Raw genomic sequence first — 22,624 nt, 5'->3', positions numbered from 1 at the left:
CTGAGTTCTATCTAAGGCCTTTCTTAATTAGAAACCAGTAATGGAATAGCTTATCAAATATTTTATTTCTCTCTTCAAAAATCCACATAGGATTGTTTGGTGACTTTGCTTTGAAGAAAGTGTCTTTTATTACTTATTTTAGTACAACACATTAAAATCAAATATCTCCTGTAGCAAAACGATTCAAGTCCCTGGAACTCAAATAATTTTCTAATAAAAAATGCATGAGACAAATAAATGCACTTTATGTTCCACAAGAAAAGGCAGTTTCAACAGGCTAATGCTCAGAGAAAATTCATTTTATCAACCAGCCATTTCATTCTTTGGTGCTGTTACAAGCTCCTTCCCGTTGCTAGGCAACCATAATTCATAGTACCTTTTAATGGATACTCTGCTACTGCTGAGAACATTAAGGTGAAGAGAATAAATGCCTTGGGTGAATCTTGAAATCTTTCATTATGCATGTCATTCTATTTCTGTAATGCTATAATGCTGAAATGTTTCTGTGGCAGGAAACTGAGTTGTAGTAATTGCATATTCCACTCATATATGTTTTGTAAGCAGAGCAGCACGTACTTGTCTAAAATGAGTTATTTCAAACATGATTGAAATTGGACTTTTCTACTTCTAAAGGTAGTAAATAAATCTAAAGGAAGAAAGAATAGGTTTAGAGTAAAATGTCTTGAAATTTCCAGGAAGAATGAAGAAATCTTACAGCACAAATCAAAAGTAATCAAGCCGGTTCAAGCTTGATCAGGACAGTTTATAAATATGTGGGACAAACAAGTTGAAATGTAAAAATACAATAGATAGAACACACTGCAGGCTTTAAAGCAATCCAGGCCAACTTCATAAACCACTATACATATGCTAGCATTATTCATGTGACCCAGGTTGACTGAACCGGATTGGGAGTATACCATGGATGCTTTTCCCATCGTTGTCAAATGGAAAAGGTATTATATATTAATGTAGTTATAGTTATTGTACAGCACATTGGTTTCTAATCATTATTTTACTTCTTTTTTTTCAATACTGGTAACTCACCTCTGTATTTTTACAATAGACTCATCTTATTGCATTTTAAAAAACAGATACAGGGTCTAACCTCAGGGCACTCATCATGAGAATGAGTCTGCTTTTTTTCGTCTTTTTTCCTTCACATAAGATATATATTCCTTTTGATGTAAAAAGAATAGCTTTTTTTCTGACAGATACTACTTCTAACTCCTCCGTATTGCTTTTACTTACTGGTCACCAGCAATATCTGGACTGAAAAAAGAACGACCATTCCTCTATCTTCATGCATGAGTGAAAAATGAACAATTCAATCTATCATCTACATGTGGACCCAAACCAGTGGTTCTTACAAGGTGGTAGTTGCAGAGGTTTTCTCTAAAAGAGTCAGTTGCCCCCCACCCAGACTTACTGAGTCAGAATTTCTACAAAATGGGTGTTTGGTGGGAGAAGCACCAAGTGTGGGATGAAGCCAGGCCTAGAAGGCAATGTAAGTCTGGAGGTATGCCCAAATCTAGAAGCTGGGTATCACTTTATGTTTCCTTTTGCATCAGGAAACTTGTCTGGAAAGATAAGCTGGTTTATCGTGTTATTTGGTCAAAAAAGGGATATAAATATTTCTGTCTTCCAGTCACTTGGATTATTTAAATTCATTGTTCTCTCAATAGCTGTATGAATCACATCTACCCCTTCATGGTAAAATGTGGCTCTTTGTTTCTTCCTCATTCCATTGGGATGCCCCCAGATTATGCAGAATATCATTTGTTAGTGTTTGAAACCCCGTCCCTCTTTTCATGAACTCTCCTCAGCACGCTTTTGCTTAGAATAATGCCAGCTCTCCCGATCCTTGGTGTCACCCCTGTGACAAAGCATTAAAATGACTTTGTACTACCCTCTGCTCTCCCCAATTGCATGGAAATGGAAGTAGCTGTCCTGATTAGGAAAAAAAAAAAAAATACTGTACTTTTTGAAAAAATACATCTTTGCAATGAAGCTTAACCTTTCCTGGAATGCATAGACTGAGCAAATAGGATTTATATCATCCATCCAGGCACCAATCACAGAAATTAAGAATTCCAGAATTCAGTCAGGATGAGACTAGAGACCCCGGAGGGAAGACACGATTTGGTAGGCGTCGGTGCTGTTGCAATGTAGTATTAAACCAGTGTGCCACGATGGGTTAGGGGAATTTACTATGTTACAAATGTGTAGTGGACTCTTGTCTTAGATGGGGAGTTAAAATGGAGGGTCTTGATCATACGCCATCATTAAAGATCCCATGGTAAATGTACTTCTTGTGGAAGGAGGCGGGTTAGAGAAAAGCTCCTGGACAAATGCCAACCGCGTAATTACATCCTATCTAAATTCCCTGTGTAGTTTCAACTGGATAAGGTATTTTTCACTTCTAATCCAAAATTCAGATATAGCTTTTCTCCGCACTGCTAAACAGCTGCTACATTTTTACCCCCAATGGTATTTAGAATTGGACTCAGATGGGTTTTCCCTCAATTCCAGGAATATTCATCTTTGCTTTCCAAGTTTAATAAGGGATCTTTTTGGATATTGGCTAATGTTTACATTACTAAAAGTCGCACTAAATTGGGGTACATGGTAAATACAGAATTTTTGAACAGGAAACGACCTCAAGGATCACCTATTCTTGTATCCTTCCTTCAGGAGAGAAAATTAAATTGCTAATGAGTTAACATACATCCAGGGCCTAATGTGTGGACTTGAGATATTTAATTAATGGGTGGCCCAAAGTCACACGAATGATAGCAGATCCGTAACTCTTAACCCCGGACTCTTGCCCGATTTCCCAGGGCTCTTGTTCACTTTGTTGCTGTGTTTTCTATATATTTCTAATAAAAATGGATTTTCTTATTTCTGCTTAGAGAATTTGGGTAAGCAAACAATACAAAAAAGTACCATACAGGTAACACCAACACTTCATTTTATCAATTAAGGAAGATTCTATATTTAGGAAACAGCTCTCAGGCCATGTTTTATAAAGGGATGTACAGTGTGTCCCAAAGAGAAAAACAACCAAATATACCGAATGGAATGATTTTGCCCAGAAAGATGTTAAAATTCTGGATTCTATGAAATTCTATAAAATAACAATTTACAAACTGCTTTTACTTTGTCAAATGTGGGGATTCTTTTTGGTAGGCGTACTTCCTATCTGTCCTGTTAGATTGTAAACACCATGACTGTAGACTGTACTTACACATAGATACACGTACACATATTTTGTTTACTGATGTACGTACTGCTAAATCACAAAGCCTGGTTCCAACTAGGGGGCATGATCAGTATCTGATATGAGATTATTTATTTAGGGGTTTTCTGACACTTTTACATTTATTTCATTCCATTTCCACAGCCTGGTGGGGATGGGAAAATGCTTTCTACCTATAGCTGAGCTCTGGCAATCCCTGGAAATCATTTGCTGGTGTTCTAGTTAAACGAAAGGACTGGCTCTATAACCAGGTTTCCTGGCAGGCTCATTGAGAATAGCACCACTGCAATGATCACTTTTTCTTAAACTCTCAGGTAGCTGCAGCAGAGGCCCTACTACGGCAACGACCCTACCAGTTACCTTTTCTGTCCTCCAGCTGCATTGGCAAACAATGACTTATACTCCAAGTTTCCACAAGTTCATTAGGGTTTCAACATGCCTGCCACATTATAGGAGCTCAAGAAATTATTTATTGAGGCATGAAGGAAAAGAAAATAACCAAATCTGAATGAACAGAGAGAGCCTCTTATAAGGGAGGAGAACAAGGCTCAGAGTTAGCCTGTGGTTCTGATTCTTGGTTTTCCATGAAGTAATGGTAACCGTGGAATACCCTTTCACCTCCCACCCCAGGACGGGGGCTTCTCCATCTGCACAATGAGGAATGAGTTGACTGGGCAGCAACTTCACAGCTCGAAAAAAATGGACAGGTAGGACTTTCAGAACCTTCCTCCCATGCTAAACGGTGCCTAGAGATAAGCAAGAAGCCAGGCAGCAGGTGAGAAATCAAATGTCTATATTGCCCCTAAAAAGTAGATAATAGGTCATTGAGTAATTTGAAATTATTCTGTTTCACTCCTCCTGGGGAATAATTTATTAGTCAAATGACTACTTGTCTGGAAACTTTTCTCTTTGAAAGATCTCACTTACATAGGCAATGTTTCCCATTTGAAACTTTTCTAAATTTGAAAGGTTTCCTAGAGATGGTTTACTCTTTTTGTTTTTTGGAAATGCAAAATCCCTCCAACACTTAGGCTATCAGAAAGTGACCATGGTCATTAGCAGCAAACGCTGTCTTCTTGGCTGGGCAAAATGTCCAGGTGGGCATTTTGCAGTCCACATTAGGCTGAGAAGGTCTCCCACAGGCTTTGCTGAATTTGCTTCTTGTTCTCAAAGTCAACCCAAGCATTGCTCCTGCTTTGTATGAGGATGGATGTTCAGGGACTGAGAGGTGTCAGATCATGACGTGTCCTGCAGCTTGCTTTATCCCCGTGTACTGTCAGAAGTCTGCAGTCACAATCTGGATTTCCCTTCCCATTATGTTCCATTATCCAATCATCCAATTTTGGTCCTATGGCAATGTTTAGTCACATTTCTGAATGTTCTTTATGAAGGTCAGGCGATGTTTTTTCACAATCATGCCAAAGCCTCCAAGCAAGAAGAGTAAAGCCTTCCACAATTTTACCCCACCAGCACCGTGAGGCCATTTTCCTTTTAATTACTGTCAAATTCAATTTCACACCTTTCCATTCTTTGTTTAAGGATGTACTTTTCCAGGGAATATAAAATATTAACTGCTATTTACCCTTTGCAAAAACTTCCTATTAATCTTACCCTGAAACAAATTTAACTGTAAGTTCAATGTTAATTTGAAGTTGATGGGGATGACTTTTATGTAAACAGAGAAAATGAATTCCCTGACAAGTAAACATGCTTTTTCAAACCTTCTGTTTGGTCCACCACTTGTACCGTAAGGGGTCACAGCAATTCAAGAGGAACATGCAAAGCCAATACCTTTGTTTGTGCAAGAAGGAAAAGAAAGTGGCTGCTCAGTATCATTTATCAAAATATGAAGAAAAACATAAAAAATAGCAACAGAGACCCATCCTGTGGAAGGTCACATCCAATAACATTTCTGCAAATAGAAGAGGATGCTTAAGCATCAGATGCAAATTGCTGTTTGCCGAGGAATTTTAATGGAGTTCTACGTCACATTATAAAATGTTTAATTGTAACCCCATTTTAATAACACCATCTGATTAAATGAAAAGACGCCTTGCTGATCGCAATTACAATCTGTCAAACTGCATATTTATTTACAGTTTGGTTTTCTAAAACCATAAGATAAAAAAAGAAAACTCTATTCAGCTTGTCAGGAAACTATAATTATTGTGTATCCTTCTGTCAGTTTCTGCATAAAACTTTTGGTCCTAAAATGGATCTAATTATATCTACATCAACATTTTTATAAACGCTACATTTTTTTTTTCTCCATCTCAGTGAAATCTTTGTCGTTAACTAGGAAAAACACATTCTCTTTTTAAAAGGCATTAACCAGGCTTGTTTGCTTTCTTTCCTTCAAGATGTTATAAAATAAAACATCCCTTTCAAAATATAAAAATATTTGCTTATGTCCCTTTCTCTCCTGGCATGAGATTATGGAAAAAAAAAAAAAACAACAACACACCCACAGTTTTTGGCTGTTCTGGCAATACTGTTTGTGATTGTCTTAGATATGAAATTCCTTCAGTCTGCAGCAATGAAAATCAAAGTCTTTTTCCATTATCATATTCTGACATTCAAGGCCTATAGATTCTTTACAGACACAAGTAGGAATAAGCGTCTGGAACCCATGAGGGAAGATACTGGTTAACGGGGATGTCTTTCCTCTGATTTCTCCTCAAACCCCCTTGCATCTCAGACTGCCTCCCCCTACCTGTATCTCCCCTTCCCACCTGCTTCCCAGGAACTCAATGGCTTCATTCTTGCTGGGTCGTCCATTTTGCCATATACTCCATGGAAATGTCCCAAACACTGAATATACATCGAATCACATGTATTTTACTTCCCGATCTCCTAGGGCCCCCTCAGGTGAAGGGCTTGCTAATTTGGTCTGTATATTTACACTGAGGTGTTCGTGGGTGATAATGCTTAATATTCTACCCATTCTAGAATTCATAATTATGGGGCTTCAACTAAAATCTCATGTAAGAGGCAGTGAATTCATTCAGGGAGGATTGGGAATATGGTTTTTAGGCACCAAGACAGCACAGAGGATGGTTGGGGACAAGAGGCCAAATTGGACCCTCCTCCTATTCTATGCCCTAACCCAGCTTCGATGATGTTCTCAAAAAGACCACCGGACTACTTCAGGTTAGTATAATCAATAACAACTTGCTTTGCATGTGGACTTCAAGACCAAAAAATAAAAATAAAAAAATAAATTACTTTTACCTAACTAGGCCCCTCAAATCACAGACAATTCCACTTTATACAAAGCACTTTTTAAAATATATAAAGTTGAAAACTGCCTACGGTATTTTTCTCCTTTTTTATCATTTTGTCCTCTAGAGTTTCTCATTATAGTGGGATGACATTGGATACCTTGCCTTTTTAATCACTTGCAGTTCTGGAGATTGTCAACTTTCAGGGAACACACAAAAACCATAGCTGCCTGGTTTTCAACCATGGTGGTGCATTAAAAACACCTGGGGAGTTTTGAAACCTGCTCATCGCCGGGCACTCTGGCTTGACCGCAGAGCTCTTCCAGCTCCTAAAATGGTGGACTGTACATGAGCAGCACAGGCCTCGCCTCTCCAACTCCACTCCAAACGTGCCAAATCAGAATCCACATTTGAATAAGCTCCTAATGATTCGCATACAGATTACAGTTTGAGAAGGACCGACTCCGACTCCGTCTCTTAATCTCTTCTGGATCTCAAGTCTCCATGCTGTCTATCAGGGAGCAGATCTTGTTTCTGGCAGGTACCATGCTAGGGGAGGTGAACCCAGCCTCAGAGACCATTTTAGGATCATGTTAAATCTCCTTCAGTACCCCACACAGGTAGGCAATAAAACCCACATTTGAATTAGGGCCCTTTTGGAGTCTCTGCAATGGTCTGGAAGTTCACATGCAGACCATATAAATGTAAAGATACCACTGATGAATGTTTTCCAAGTCTAAGGAGATGCTCTTCAAATTCAGGAAGCACATATTCATGTAACAGCAGTACCAAATCCTTTGGAGGTTGTGTGGTTTTCTCATCAATGAATCTTGAAAGGACAACTATTTTAAGGTTGGAGGAACCTAATAAATTTTGGAAATTAAAATGTAAAACGTTTACATTTTACGTTTACATATAAAAAGGGAACTACTAGGGTTAACATTTCAAGGGGAACCTGTCAAAGAGGGGATAGATCTACTGGACCCTGTGTGAAGAGAAATGATCATCGATTTCTATGTCCAACTGGCCCTTCCATGCAATGGATACCTTCTCACATCTATTAGATGGCCCACATTTTGCTGGAAGAGGTGACAATATGAATTAAACTACTTGGGAACTTATCTCTTAAGCCTGGAATACAATTCTGATATTACAAAGTCAGTTCATTGAAAAGCATGTCTTGGTTGATCAAAACAGAGTTCACAACACCTTTTAAAGGGCCTGCTTCCTTAGGAGCATAGCCCTGTGAATTCTTTCCCAGGCACAAAGAAATAGGCCTTGTGGAGACTTATTTGTATTCTACTGCTTTAGTGGTATGGGTCCCCTACCCTTCAGACTGGGTCCTCGCTCCAGTCTGAAGCTATTGTTGGTGTTTATCAAGGAGATCCAAAGAATCATGGCAAAGAAACACAATCATGGTCAAACAATGCCAGAGATCTGAGGACCTGCAGAGCATGTGTCTTGGACAACGGAAGAAATATCTTTTCCGAAAAATATTTCTATATTTAATTGCTTTGTAAAACAATTCCCAGTTCTCATTTTTTTTTTCTTCAGAGAAGCATTATTCCTTATAATGTATTTTGTAGTCTTTTTCCTTTTCACTGTCAAATTACACAACCACTTGGATGTCTTCCAAATTCCCTTGGAAGTTTATTTCATGGTTTAATACAGGATGGCCTATTTTAAGCAGTTCCCTTTGAAAGTGTTGAACAAGGACTGTTTTAAATGGGCCACTCTCAGTTTGGGACCAAGGTAGTTATATATTTTAATATCTTGCTTGGACATGAAGCTGGAGGGATCATCAGCAGTGTCCAGACACTTCCATGGCAGCACTTAAAGAATGGGAATAGATAAATAAAATCAGAAACCTCTAGTTCTACCCTAAATTTTATACTATTTTCTTACTTACTGCAGGTATATATGTATATATATATATATTGAGGATATGGGTCTCTCTTCTCACTAAATTTACTCTAGTTTAATAACTTAAGGACCAAATTCATAAAATGCATGATTACGTAAAGTATTATGTCACAGATAAGACTCTGTTGGAAGTTATGTATTGTTTGGCGCTTATTAAATGCTGACAGGGCTGAGCCAAAGATGGTCATTCCGAACTATGGTGAAAGATGATCAAGTCATCTTGGAGCAGGAAAAAAAAAAAAAAAAGGAGAATACGAAATACCCAAGTTCAATTACTTTTCAGTTTAACTCCCTTGCTACCACTGTAGCTGAAGTCATAGGCTTGTGCTACAATGATAATGGGATTTTGGTGTTCCAGACAGCATCTTTGAAATGGACTTTGGCTTTGTTAAAATTCCTTCTAGCTATAAAACTTTACCCTAACTGTATGTCTCCACAGATTCTATCATAACTCTTTTTTTTTTAATTTTTTTAAAGATTTTATTTATTTATTTGACAGAGCGAGATCACAAGTAGGCAGAGAGGCAGGCAGAGAGAGAGAGGAGGAAGCAGGCTCCCTGCTGAGCAGAGAGCCCAATGCGGGACTCGATCCCAGGACCCTGAGATCATGACCTGAGCCGAAGGCAGCGGCTTAACCCACTGAGCCACCCAGGCGCCCCATAACTTTTCTTAAGTTTAGTGAATTCCTACTTTGAAATCAAAGAAGTGTGATCTATTTTAATTTTTTCCTTTTGTGGATTTAAATAAGGTTTCCAAATAGACTATGTTGCCCCTTCACAGGCCCAGGGGAGAGGGGAATTAGTTAATTTGACTAGTTTGCGTTTTACACTAAGACTCATTTGAATTCTGCTGATAATTCCTTGTGTATTTTTAAGGCAATTATTTCCCCCTTCCCCTGAAGCCCTCTTTTTCTAAGGGCGGGATGTCTAAATTTTCTTTTTGTCCATCTAGGGAGAAAGAGCAGTCTCACTTTCTTTCAAATTAAGTTACTCTAGAACAGTGGTTTTCAAACTTGAGTATGCAACAGAAGGAGGAGGTCTTATTAAAAGACAGATAGATACTTGGGCCCAGTGGCCAGAGTTTCAGAAGGCATGGAGCCTATGGGGCCCAAGATTTTACCTTTTTTAAAAAATTTCCCAGGTGATGTGACACTGGGCATCTGTGAGCTGTACTTTGAGACAGACCAGGGCTCAAGAATGAGCTTCCTTTTCTAGACCCACTGGAGCACATGATATGGGAACACATACCTTCTCTCTCTCTCTCTTTTTTATCACCATGGTTCTCTTTGTGTCAAACAAACATACCCTGTTCTTTCTCTGCATGAGTGTGATGTTTGTGCCAAACTTGAGCCTTCCCAACGCACCTCAATCATGCTTTAACATTATGGCAAAACTCCCTATCCATAGTTGAAACTCGAGTGACTCAGAAGAATGGTAGACCATGTGATTCCAATCACATCTGCTTTGATTACAAATCCCCCATTTGTTCTCACAGACTAACAAATCAAGTCCAAATGCCTTGCTTCTCATTCAAGGGTCTCTATGAACCAGTCCCAGCCTAACATTCATACTTTCATCAATACCGACTCAAGTGATGTTATCAAGATCTGTGTCTTTGCCAGGGATTGCCCAAGATACTCCCACCTTAGGTGCTATTTCCCCCCTTCACCCATTTTATGATATAATAACATTGAATAGTTCTGCTTGTCTTTGCTTTCCTTCATATGTGTCTTTGCTTGCATAGTTCCTTCTGCATTTCTTATAAATGTAGGAAATAATGCCCATTTCAAATTACAGGACTACATTACAGTGTTTGCATAGAGCCTAGCATGGAACCTTGTGTGTCGTGTTCTCTTGATTAATGCTTGCTTTTAATTTTCTCCTCTCTTCTCCACGTTCCTAGTGCTCTACTGACAGTGTCAGTCAGGTCACCTTCTCACTATTGCTTTAGTTTGATTTAAGTATGCGTTGCCTCTTTAGTATGTGTTTCATTGATTTCCATATTTTTTTCACAAGAGTAGCATTCTGAATTGAAGTTAGTAGAAGCTTAATAAAAAAACTGTTCACTGCTACCGTTATTATTACCAATACTTAAAATTATGAAGATGTTTTACAAAGATCTATTAAAAAGTGTGAACATATTTATTGTTGGCTTTCTAGAGGCTTGCCAAAGAGGGATAATTTGGATTTAGTTAAGTATCACTGGATTTGGCTCAAAGTTGGCTTTCACTTGGCCATTTGTTGAGAAAAATATAAATCATGCCTTGGTTATTAGAATGACAAGAAATGGAGAAAGAGAGCTGAAAGTGTGCTTAGTGGGGTGGAGAGAATTATACATGACAGGCCATCCACCTGGCCTCATTCTGCAGTTGACTAAATCATAGAAACTGGCATAAGTGGTGTTTGTCAAAATGGTTACCCAAGGAAAACGGTGAAGGTCATAATTCTAAGCACTGTGCTGTCAATATCAATGCCTCCCTTTTTCAGAAGCAATGAAGAACCTGAAGACAGAGTCAGCAGAGGTTGGTCTAGTCCTACCTTTGGTAGCTGTATTAACATGGGCAAACCTGAAAAATCTCTGAGAATTGACTATTGTGTTGTAACGTGATGGGTCTTGCCTAGTGAGGCACGGAATTTCCAACTCAAACCTCCAATTCTATGATTGTTCCTGAAAGAACAACCCTGCAAATAGGTAGAATCCCCATTTGCTTCTGCAGTATCTTGAGAGAGCCTGCACCAGTCTCCAACCCCTGACCATTCCACATGTCCAAAAATTACCTAGTCACAGCGTTGTTCTCAGTCAGGAACATTTCCCCCACAGAAGACATCTGGTGATGTCTTGCAGATTTTTTATTTACCACAACTAAAAGTTTTAGGGTTCTACTGGCACCTTGTGAGTAGAGGTCAGGGCGGCTAGTAACATTCTACAATGCAAAGGACAGTATCTCTCCTCCCCAACAAAGATTCCTTCAGCTTGAAATGTCAACAGCACCAAAGTGAAGAAGCTCTGATCTAGATAGTAAGTGAGATAATCACTGGTCTATGAGAAGTTAATTCCTTGACATTTATAACAATTCTGGGTAAGGAACAAGACCTCAATACATGCTTGTTAGAACTAAAAATATACATATGTATTTTTAAAGTATTTGATATTCTCGACTCCTTAATCATCCTTTGGAGATAAGATTGTGAAGATCCCTCCAAAAATGCATCTATGACTCATGATGCGTGACTCATGGGATGATTATTACATTAAGTGTCCACTCATTTATCAGGACATCCCCAGCTTTGTGTGGTGACAAAGAGTCAAGAAAGAAAATAAGAACCATGAAGTACCACTCTTTAAGGTCATGCCATGCAGAATGGTAAAAGAAATTCAGCCAGGGAGCTCATTTCCCACCATCTCTTTAAGATAGCAAGCTATATTCAATTTTCTAAATTGAATTAAGTGATATAAAATAGTTTTTTGGATGTTTAACAACTAACCCATTGACACTAAGAATGAAATAAGAACCAAGTCGTCAGAAAGTCCAGAAACAACTTCAAACAGGATATCCATTTGCTATTCCAACTTAGATAGGAATTGATAGTATCAAAATTTGATAAACAATTTTCTGTAAGACATAAATCTATATGGCAATTTTCTAAATTGTTACCTATGGTTGCAGAATGTTAAAACCAAAAAGAAGATAAGAGTACATTTGGTGTTAAGCCCAGATAAGTGAAGTGATTTGTCAGACTCTTTCAGTTATACTCTCAGTATCTCTAATTACCCCAAAATGAGAGTTGATTTCACTCCACAATGAGCATTTCTTGCCTAACTGGATTCCTGGATGCAGAAATGGGAAAGAAAAGTTTCTAAACTCTCTTCTGACCTTCTCTACTCATTTTGTAACTACTTTATGCAAATTATTTGCCACTCTACCAGATTGTATTAAAACTTGTTTTTCGACACAGGGCTTGAACTCACGACCCTGAGATCAAAGTGAGCTGAGATCAAGAATCGGATGCAGGGGCCTCACTGCATCAAAACTTTTTAACCTGAAGTTTTTATAATTGTTTTTAAAAATTGGGTCATTTAAAGTATTTCCTAAATACCTCTAGGGCTATTTAAATCTTTGAAAGAAGATCCATTTTTGGTTTTCAAAGCCATTTTACTAGATACACTTTTATTTTAATGTTTATAACTTCAAAAGTATGTTTTAAGTCCATTCAACCACAAGGATTTCATTATAATGATATTATGTTATCTACACACCCCTAGATTTAATCATTTTTTATGACTAATCAACTACCTTGGGGTAGGAAGAATAATTCTTCTTTTTTTTTTTTTAATGCTTTACTTATTTATTTTTGAGAGAGAGAGGTCGTGAGTACAAGTAGGAGAAAGGGACAGAGAGAGAAGCAGACTCTCTGCTGAGCAGGGAGCCCAACGCCCAGCTTGATCCTGGAACTCTGGGATCATGAGCTGAGCCAAAGACAGATGCTTAACCAACTGAGCCACCCAGATGCATGCTCCCCACCCCCCCCTTTTTTTAGAGATAGAGAGTTAAGGCTACCAGCAGGAAGGAGTAGAGGGAGAGAGAAAAAATCTTAAGCAGGCTCCATGCCCGGTGTGAAGCCCAATACAGGGCTTCACAGGGCCCAACACATGATCTCATGACTCTGAGATCATGACCTGAGCCAAAAGCGAGTTTGACGCTTAACTGACTAAGCCAGCGAGGTACCCTGGGCAGAATAATTCTATGTCATTCTCTTAGTCTCTAATTTCTCCCATCCACTGGATTAGAGCATGCTGGGGCCACCACCATCTAAAGCATTTAAGCTGGGAACAATACATGTTCTCAGTTTAGGTTCTTCCTAAATGAAGGAGTTACATAAATGTAAATTAATAATAGGATAATTAGTATAGCTTATACACCAATCTCCCTGGTGTCTCAATAATTTCTGCATGTTCTCTTGGGATTGTCCTGACTCAGGGCTTTACTAATATGAGGTACCTAAGACTGAAGGTTGAGAGGAAGGGGCAAGAGAGGAAAGCAGAGATAAAACATAAAATATATTCTAATCATGATAAATTAGCACACTTACACAATCAGAGTGTGTGTTAATAAGCATGTGTGTGTGTGAGTATATCTGCATATACATACATACCAAACTCTCCTACCTGCTTCTGTAGAATCCCTGTTATATTAAGATAGGAGTCTTCAATTTCTTAAGGACTTCTTTAACTGAAAACATATGCATTCACTTGACAACTACCAAGTGAGCCCCTCCTGTGATATCTCTTCTCAGATGAGTGGGATACGGAAGCTATGAGACAGGAAAGATCTCTACCTCACACACCGTGAAAGGCAGTGGGAGGCAAATAATCAACGAGTTAAATAAGCTAGATAATTCAGACAGTAACAACACTACTATTTTATTCATTTCCTGCCACGTGCGCTTTACAGCATTAACTCATTCGATAAAACCTGGCAAAGTGATGAGGAGCAAGCAGTGGGGGCAGTGTTTCGACCAGTGTTCAGGGAAGTGACATTTGATCTGAGAACTGAATGTGAGGACCCCAGGGAAGGGTGTTCCCAGTGATTTGAAGGTCACTGGGTGGGAGGTGGGTAACCGAAAACCAATATGACTTAGCCCAGTTAGGGTCAGAATAGCATGAAACACTAAGTCAGCCATCTTGCAAGGTCCCTGAGGTCATGTGAAGAAATATAGAACTCATCTTCTTTTCCTCCCTGCATGCAGTGTGGAGTCACCGAAATGTGACTGATCAAATACAGAGTAAAAAGACCACACTAACCCTACATTGTGTGCAGAATGTATTATGGAGGGATGAGAGTCCTGAGAGGAAGTCAGCTATGATCCCATGACTATAATCCAAATAGGAGACCACACCGTGGACCATGATGGGGAGCAATGAAGACAGAAACTACATGGGCAGAATCGGAATATATTTTGTGGAAGCAATTCAGTCAAGACTCGCTCATATGGATGTGTGGAGCAAGGGGAAAGATGAACCAGTGAAGAGTCCCAGGTTTGGGGGTTGAGCGTCCTGGTGTGGATGGTGATTCCATTCACAAAAATACACACTCCATTTTAATCCACACATATTTTATGTCTATTATAGTAAATGCCATGCTTTCGAGTGTTGTGTGACTTTTTGAGTACATACCTCATTTGTTTCACTAGACACTTGAGGGCAGGAACTATTTCCATATAACTGTCGCATCCTCACCATTATCATGCTCTCACATAGAGCTCCAGGAATCTAAATTCCAGTTTCCTCAGGGAGACCCTCGTTTGAGGCCTAATGATAATTAGTTAATGGCTTCCCTTTCAGAACTGTATTGATTTGAATGATAAATTATAAAGTAATCCTACATAGAGTAGACAACAGAAACTCTATTCTAAGACTCAAGATCTATATGTAGGAATGCACCACAGAGAGGAAAACCTGGGGTTCAGTTCTCATTCCATGAAGCTCCAAAATAAGAATGATCTGATAAAGAATACAGCCAAAAAGCAAAGATATTTAGTACTGTGGAAATTTGCGCTTTGTCTACAAATAGGAAATGGAATGCAGAATGACATGTTTCAGGTATTTGAAGACATTTAAACCTCAAACATCTCGTTATTTTAGGAAACTATGCATTTCTGGTATTAATATTCTGTGATTTTTCCACTGACATACGAAGTTGCAAAACATGTAAGAAGGAGGGATTTCCAAATTATACACTATATGCTCGAGTTGTTCTCACCTCCGTATTTTTATACTACGCAGAAGTAGGAAGGGTCTGAAATGAAACTCCCCAGATAACTGTCAACAGGATTACTATCTTCAACGCTCCTTCAACATTCCCAAGGTGAGGGACCCATAACCAGGTTTACTCCTTGTCAAAATATTTGTCATAGACATATCCCTCATCACTTTTTCATATCATATACTTTTTTTTTTAAAAGATTTTATTTATTTATTTGTGAGAGAGAGAGAGTGAGAGCGAGCACAGGCAGACAGAGTGGAAGGCAGAGTCAGAGGGAGAAGCAGGCTCCCTGCGGAGCAAGGAGCTCGATATGGGACTCGATCCCAGGATGCTGGGATCATGACCTGAGCCGAAGGCAGCTGCTTAACCAACTGAGCCACCCAGGCGTCCCTCATCTCATATACTTTATGCCTGCGTGGCATCTTCTTCACAACTGGGACCAAGAAAGAGCCTGTTGGGCAAGATTCTTCTTTCCCAGGCAGAATGTAGTCCTATATTCACAGATGTGCTTATCCAGTAAACCGCAATAAGGAGAACCCACAATTTTATGCATCTAAAGTTGTCATAGAGGTGCCTGAGGAAACCGTTTCATGATCTGCAGTTCAGAGTAATGCGCATTTGTCTTCCAACTGGTATTTGCTATTTTCTCCTTCGTCACACATTTTTCTCAACATTTGGAAAGATGGCACAGGGAGATTTAATTCCTAATATCTTCTTTTTTTCACCTCTGCAGAATGCTGTGTATTGTAATCATTTCCTTTCTGTGTACTTCGCTTGTATTTCTTTGGAACACTGCCACTTTTTAAAATTTTGTATCATAGGATCATTACAGAATGATGTGAGGACATATGGGGCATGGTAACGTCCTTCCCTTCCTTGCTGTGGAGCCCGTTACTGGCAAGAGGCACCCTCCAGACTTCGCTATGGCGGTCTCATTCACAGTCACCATCATGTCTCTTGGCCCAGTGTATGTCTTCCGCCCTTCACGCCAATGCTCTCAACGACAACTTAGACCAGAACTTAAGATGCGCCCAAACTCTACATTTAGAAATCATGTTTTTAAGCCTCAGAGAATTAGGAATTGTTTTAATTTAAAAAGGCCAAAATTTTCAATGACTACTGATAAGAAAATGTTACTTTGCAAATTATAACAGTTACATACAGTTTAAAAATGTCATTGTTTTACAAAACCTCGCAGGAGAATAAGGAAACTCCCGTATTAGGGTGCATCCAAGAGAAACAGGCATTTATCACCTGTTTATAACTTATTGTACATGAGAACCTATGACTACCTTACTTGTACTGTCTTATCTAGTCCCACGGGAAGAAACATGAGATATCAAGCAGCACCTCCATTCCACAAAGGAGGAAAGAGCTGAAGTACCCCATGTCGGGTCCTGCAGCTAAGAAGTGTGCATCTTGGTAACCACTGCAGGATATTGGGAACTTTGGACTGAATGAGGTCATGTTTGCCCTCAGGGAGTCCTGATTTTAACATCCTTTCCATCATGCCAGTAAAATGTACCAACATTTTCACTTTATCTTTTCAATTACTGTGTGCCCTGAGAAACATGTTAAAGGTATAAACATGGTATATATCCTAATCACCTAATCCTGATGTGCCATTTTAATTGTGCATTGACTATGCCAAATAGACAAAGATAATGTGTTCCTTTCCCATTGCTGTGAAGATTGGCTGTACTGTGCATAAAAGCACCTTGGTCCCTTTAACTACCCTAGTAGCTGGATCCATCCTGGATTCAAGTCTGTTTGGGAGATCCTATGCAGGCAGTTGAATTAGCTCAGGTTATGAATCACCATGAACATCTCACTAAGTGCGGACACGTTCAAACCCTGCAGCTCCTCCTCTGAGACAACGAAACATGGAGAGTGAAATGCATGCAGGGTAACTTCGCAGCTGGTTTCCGGCCCCATGAGAGGATCTCCATAGCACTGCTCTCAGGGCTTGGGACACTCCACAGGCTGGGTGAGGAGAAGGAGGCCACTGGCAGGGAGAACTTTGAAATTTACACTCTCACTCCAACCTCCTTCATGGGCGAGCACTGTCACTTGGGTATGTCTGGGAGGGCCCTGAGCTCATGCGGGGTATCTGGCCACAACTGCTCATTTGAAACTTAGCCTATCAAGAGGCTTCTGTAACTCTGGCTATAGTAATGTATCCTTATCGGACAAAAATGAAGAAAACTTGGTTGAAGTTTATTCACAATTTGCTCTTTCTTTGGCTTTTATCAATCCTCTGTTATACAGAATATTCAATTTTTTTTTGAAGAGACAAGTTGATATGAACACATCAGGAAAAAAAGAGTCGGAATTTAATAAAGAGAAGGAACCATTTCTAGCTAATTTCAGATCCGCTATCTTTGGCAAGCTGCCCAGAATTTTTCCTCCTTTTATTTATAAAATAATTTAAATATCTTTGTACTTTTAGAAGTAAATGTTGTATACTAATGATGGAGAGGAACGAATATCTTGAGGTTGGCTGATAACGAATTTGTAACAAATGGCAGATAACCCAGCTCCTGGTCACGAGGCAGAATTGCACGAATCTTAGTCCATTAGCATAACCTGCTTCTACCTGAGGAAGAAACACTGTTTTCCTTGCAGAAGAGTTTAGACTTTAAATTATTGGGGTTTTGTCAAAAAGCAAACATATTTCATTAGCCGAAATTCTACTTTATTCAACGTGATGACTAGATGTCATCTAATGTACTTAGACTATCAGGTGCAAGCAATGTTCACCTTGTATCTCACTTAATCCCCACAACCATATGGTGATGTAAGTATTATTCTTGTCGGCCCATTTTTTTCTTCTTTTACAGTGAAGGAAATGGAGAGTCCAAGAGGTCAAGTGATTTGTCCAAGTCACCCAGCCAGAACACCAAGTCTATCCTTTTTCCACTGGACTATATGATCTCTCTTTTCCTCTACCCACTCTCTCAGATTATTATTATTTCAGCAATGTAAAAATAGAGTGAGTTTATTTTGTTAAAAAAAAAAAAAAGAAGAGGGCAGAATGGCGAATGTTATCTGGGCTGTTAACAGTGATGGCTCATCAGAGTTTATGAGAACACACTCTCATAAACTCCCCCATAGGTGGGGGAGGGGGGGAAGGGGGAGCATAAAAGGCTAAGTTAAGCTTTCAGTGTAAAGTTTCTGAGCCCCTGACTCACCAGAAATGTAGAGGTGACCATCCCTTAGCCTGCCCACCCTGCTACCTACCGTAACCTGGGCACCTGTGTGATATACGTCTGTGTCCTCAGTCCTTCCCGGTTAAGATAAGGATCACACCATTCTTCCCTGGTGTGACTGTGGGGATTATGGAGGAAACCTAAGGCCTGGCATTAGTTGAGGCTCAGTAAATGCTGGAATAGTCGTTCTTAGAAAGTCACATAGAACATGGACACCAGTAGCTAGAAGCAGAAGCACAGACAAGGTGAGGAACACTCAGACAAGAAGCTATGGGGCTTCAGGGGAGGAGGATCATGGACCTTAGCTGAGATGAGGCGCGCTGTCTGCCTGCTACGGCGCGAGGGCTTCAGACGCATAGATACAATCAGTCATCACCACGGATGAGAGTGAAGCAGAGAGAAGTGAAGTCACTTGCTCAGGTCACACGCATCCAATGAGGGGCCCAGGCAGGGTCAAGTCCAGGCCGCCTCACCCCAGCACCTGCCAGTGGACCAAGAATTCATACCGCTTTCCAGGACTCCGAAGCCATATGTTGGGTTCTTCAGGTGACCAGCACATTCCCTGGACAATCTAAGGAGGGGACCACTATCGAGACTTTGATCTTCCCTGGTCTCCAATTCCCCATGTGTGTCATATAAGTGACCATCATCCTGCCAAGTGACTTGTCAGCTCCTGGATTCCAAGTCACTACACATAACACCTACAGAACTGAAGCACCACGAAGACATTTCCCACAAGTGTGATGAGTAGGGGTTGAAATGTGACAGCAAAGCACGGCTTTGGAAAATGCCGTGTCTATCGTTTGCTGGGAAATGCAGGCTCGCCGCCCGGGCTGCTCTCCTTAGAAATGGGGCTGCTTTGGGGAAAGCAGTAACAACCCATAAATAAGAACATATCCCAATAAGAGTACTGTTAATGGAAGGTCCCACTTAGTATTTGCCCAGTGAGGGAATGGCCTTCGCAGGCCACCCATCCCTTCACAGTGGGTGAAAGGTCCTGATGCCTGAACACAATCAACACAAGAATGCTAAGTGTATAGATTTATGGAAGGATCCAGCGGCATCCATAAACACAGATGCAAATAGCACACTTTTACTCAGCGTATGATAGCTACATGGTTCGGCCCAACTCTGAGCCTTCTCCTTCTCCTGTTAATCGTTCAAGCACGATGAGGTAGGGGTAACCTCACAATGGGAAGAAAATCTTGTAACCTGTTAAGGGTTGTTTGTCTGTCTTTTCAGAGTCCTCCTAATTTAATGTTTTTAGCAATAATCTGTATGAATCGACTGTCTAAAAAAGCAAGGAAGGACTTATTTTTCATTTAGTGCATTTTCAAGTTTCCCAATGTATGAAGTATGGTCCTGTCTCCATTTGGTAAACCATTATTTATGTCTACTGGCTGGCAGAAAGCACGATTAAATATGCAATGCATACAAACATATGAAAAGTTTTAATAGTGTAATGTGTTTTGAGGGTTGAGCAATTTTTTATTAAAGACAATCAAGACTTTGATTTAAAAAAGCAAGACGTAAATGCTAAAGGATAATACTTTTCAAGTGGAACAAATTTTGACCAAGTTCCATGCTTATCAAAAACAGAATTGCTATCTTGAGCTACAAAAAGGAATTAAATCTTCCCTCTGTTAAATGGTACTTACATTTCCCTGGGGGATTCGTACGTTCCATTAAATTCAAAGATGTTCAACTATCAATTTTGTTATTATATATTAATCAGAATGCTAAATATATTCATTAGGTGAAGGAAAAATAAAGATCTGTTCTCTGGGTGATTATGGCATTATTTTAAATGGTCCAAAAAAGGAAAGCTGAATCTCAGATTTTAATGACTGTACCAAATGGTCAAAGATCCTGTAGTACCTCATACCTTTATTTCCAAGGGAAGTGTCTTGCTTCTGGCAATATATATAAATGGCTAATATAAAAAGAAAAATATTATGTTCCTATAGGTAATGCCTGTCTGTTTTAGAGAACTCGGAACTTTCAAATGGGAAAAAAACTGAAACGGAAAAAACCAAAACCTGCTCTTACAATGTTCCCGTATGCTCTAGATAAGAATAGTTAATGAATAATGAAGGAAGTGGTGTCTTGAAATGAGACTGGTTCATTGTTCTCCTGAAAAGCATTTTAGACTCATTCTCCTATGACTCAATGACTAAATGGGTTTATAATGCAACATTTTAATGTTAATAATCTACTTGCACAAATCAAGCAAATGGCAAGTCAAAGACTGGATCGTTTTGTAATGATAATAAAAAAAAAACCCCACTGGTCATATGGGCCAATCTTTAATAGACATTAATTGTTCATGATGCTTCTTTTGCCTCAAAGATTCTGGAGACTAGGCAGAAATAGATTTCTTTAGAAGTCTTTGTAATTTTCCTCTTAACTTTTCTCCATAAAAATAGCCCTACTCAGAAAATAAGAGTATTCACCTAAAAATGAAGATCAACTAACACTGACACTGATTGTCAAATATATCAATTTACTAGTGGTACAGGTTAGGAATAATTCATAGTAAATTGACTCAAGTATTAAGCCTACAAGATTGGATGCAAATTTAGGGCTCAAATTCATTTAGTTATATTGGAAGTATTATAGTGGGCTAGAACATTTAGACTCCATGACACAGAGCATTAAACTTTAAAAAAAAATAAAATATCTGTATTATTTTAGAAGACTTAAACAGTGGCTTAGAAGTGTCAGCACTGAAAAAGAAGAAGAAGAAGAAGAAGAAGAAGAAGAAGAAGAAGAAGAAGAAGAAGAAGAAGGAGAAGTGTCAGCATAAAAAAGCAATAATGACCCTGCCGCTCTCTGGGGAAAATATTACCCACTCCAGTGGAGACAAATGAGTTCATTCATTTGATCAGAAATAGTTACTAAGGTCTTACTAAGTGTGGTGCACTACTTATAATACTGTTACCAATAATTTCCACGTGAAAGAAGGAAACCAAGTAAGCTGGCAAGGTATCTAGGTCCTCTTATCTGCAGAGAGCTCCCGGGGTGGAGGGAGAGGGGACAAGAAGTCTTCCTCTCCACCGGGGAGAGCCTGTCCCCTAGCATTGCTGGCAAAAGGCAAGGGAAGAAAAGAGAGAGCTAGAAGCTGAGTGGGCCGTGCTCTGTTTAGGGCTTGATTTATAGTGAGGACTTTACATGGGAAGAGTTATTGCTATGATTTCGGGTGTGGAACTGAGGGTGGAATGTTTGCTGTACCCAAAATGGGGAGAAGCCACCAGTGAGAAAAGGGAGGGACACAAACAGGAAGCACATGCTGGGATGGAGCCCTCAGGGACATGATTCCGAAGGACAGACCCTCCCAGGCTGTGGATCCTCCTCGTTCCCACCTGTCCTTCATCTGGGTTCTGTGCTGCTTTTCCCAAACTCCCCCTTCAACACTTAAGGGAACATTTTATCAGCAGTTTGGAGGGTATAGCCAGTGACCAGGGAGTCTTACTCATGGCCCTGCTTAGAGTCTGTTTCTCTGAGGACACTTCTATGAGTACATAACTGTTTTTTCTTCTTCCCTCTGTTTGTGTGCTAAGGAATATTTAAATAATGGATACTGAGCCAGGAAAAAAAGAGGACTTGATGAGAAGCACCATCATGGCCTTTCCAGATGTTTGCCTTTAGGATGTGAAATGAGTTACGCAGAAACAAGATGGGGAATTGCTGGCTAGACCCCAGCGTAGCAAGGAACCCACCGTGGGAGTGATAGATGGGCCAGAAATTAAATATGTCAGCAATCACTGATGCTATTCAAGAGCCTATCCTAAAAACATCTACGTGGGTGCAAAGAATTATCTGAAAGATTCAGAAATTAATCTGTAATATCAGGTCTTGGCTGGAGCTATGCTTCCCATTGTGGTCAGCATGCCTGAAGATCCCAAATTTAAAAAAAAAAAAAAAAGTTAACTCAATTTTAAAGTTGAAAAATATGACCTTTGAGGAAAGGTTACAGGAATCAGAGTTGTCGGGGCTAGGTACAACTCACCTGCAAACCCCACTTCATAAATACCAACCACTTGAAATCAACTATGCTCCAAGCCTTCAGACGTCTGAAGCGGACAAAGTAGACGAAAATTGTAGTAAGAGATTTTCGTTTAACTTTAATAAGGAACTTCCTGGAAGGAATCTAAGTCTCTTACTGCAATTTGACTTACTGTTACAAGGTTAATTAAACACAAACAGGCTCCCAAGGAAAATTGTGGAATCTTGGCTCTTAGCTAGAAAA

At 39.6% G+C, this 22,624-nt stretch overlaps 1 protein-coding gene and 1 long non-coding RNA gene across 3 annotated transcripts in view; both read right to left on the bottom strand.

Annotated features, from left to right (window-relative positions):
- TOX (thymocyte selection associated high mobility group box) overlaps positions 1-22,624 on the bottom strand; it is a 302,338-nt gene that overhangs the window by 99,917 nt on the left and 179,797 nt on the right. The gene's annotated exons all lie outside the window — the stretch shown is intronic.
- On the bottom strand, positions 12,723-20,656 carry LOC309858293. The gene is made up of 2 exons (XR_014308129.1): positions 15,571-20,656; positions 12,723-15,349 (listed from the first exon to the last, which is right to left on the bottom strand). It is a non-coding gene; the product is annotated as an uncharacterized lncRNA (long non-coding RNA).

Source organism: Mustela nivalis, assembly GCF_964662115.1.
Source record: "Mustela nivalis genome assembly, chromosome: 2".
Taxonomy (NCBI): Eukaryota; Metazoa; Chordata; class Mammalia; order Carnivora; family Mustelidae; genus Mustela; species Mustela nivalis.
This window is presented reverse-complemented; position numbering and strand designations above follow the sequence as displayed.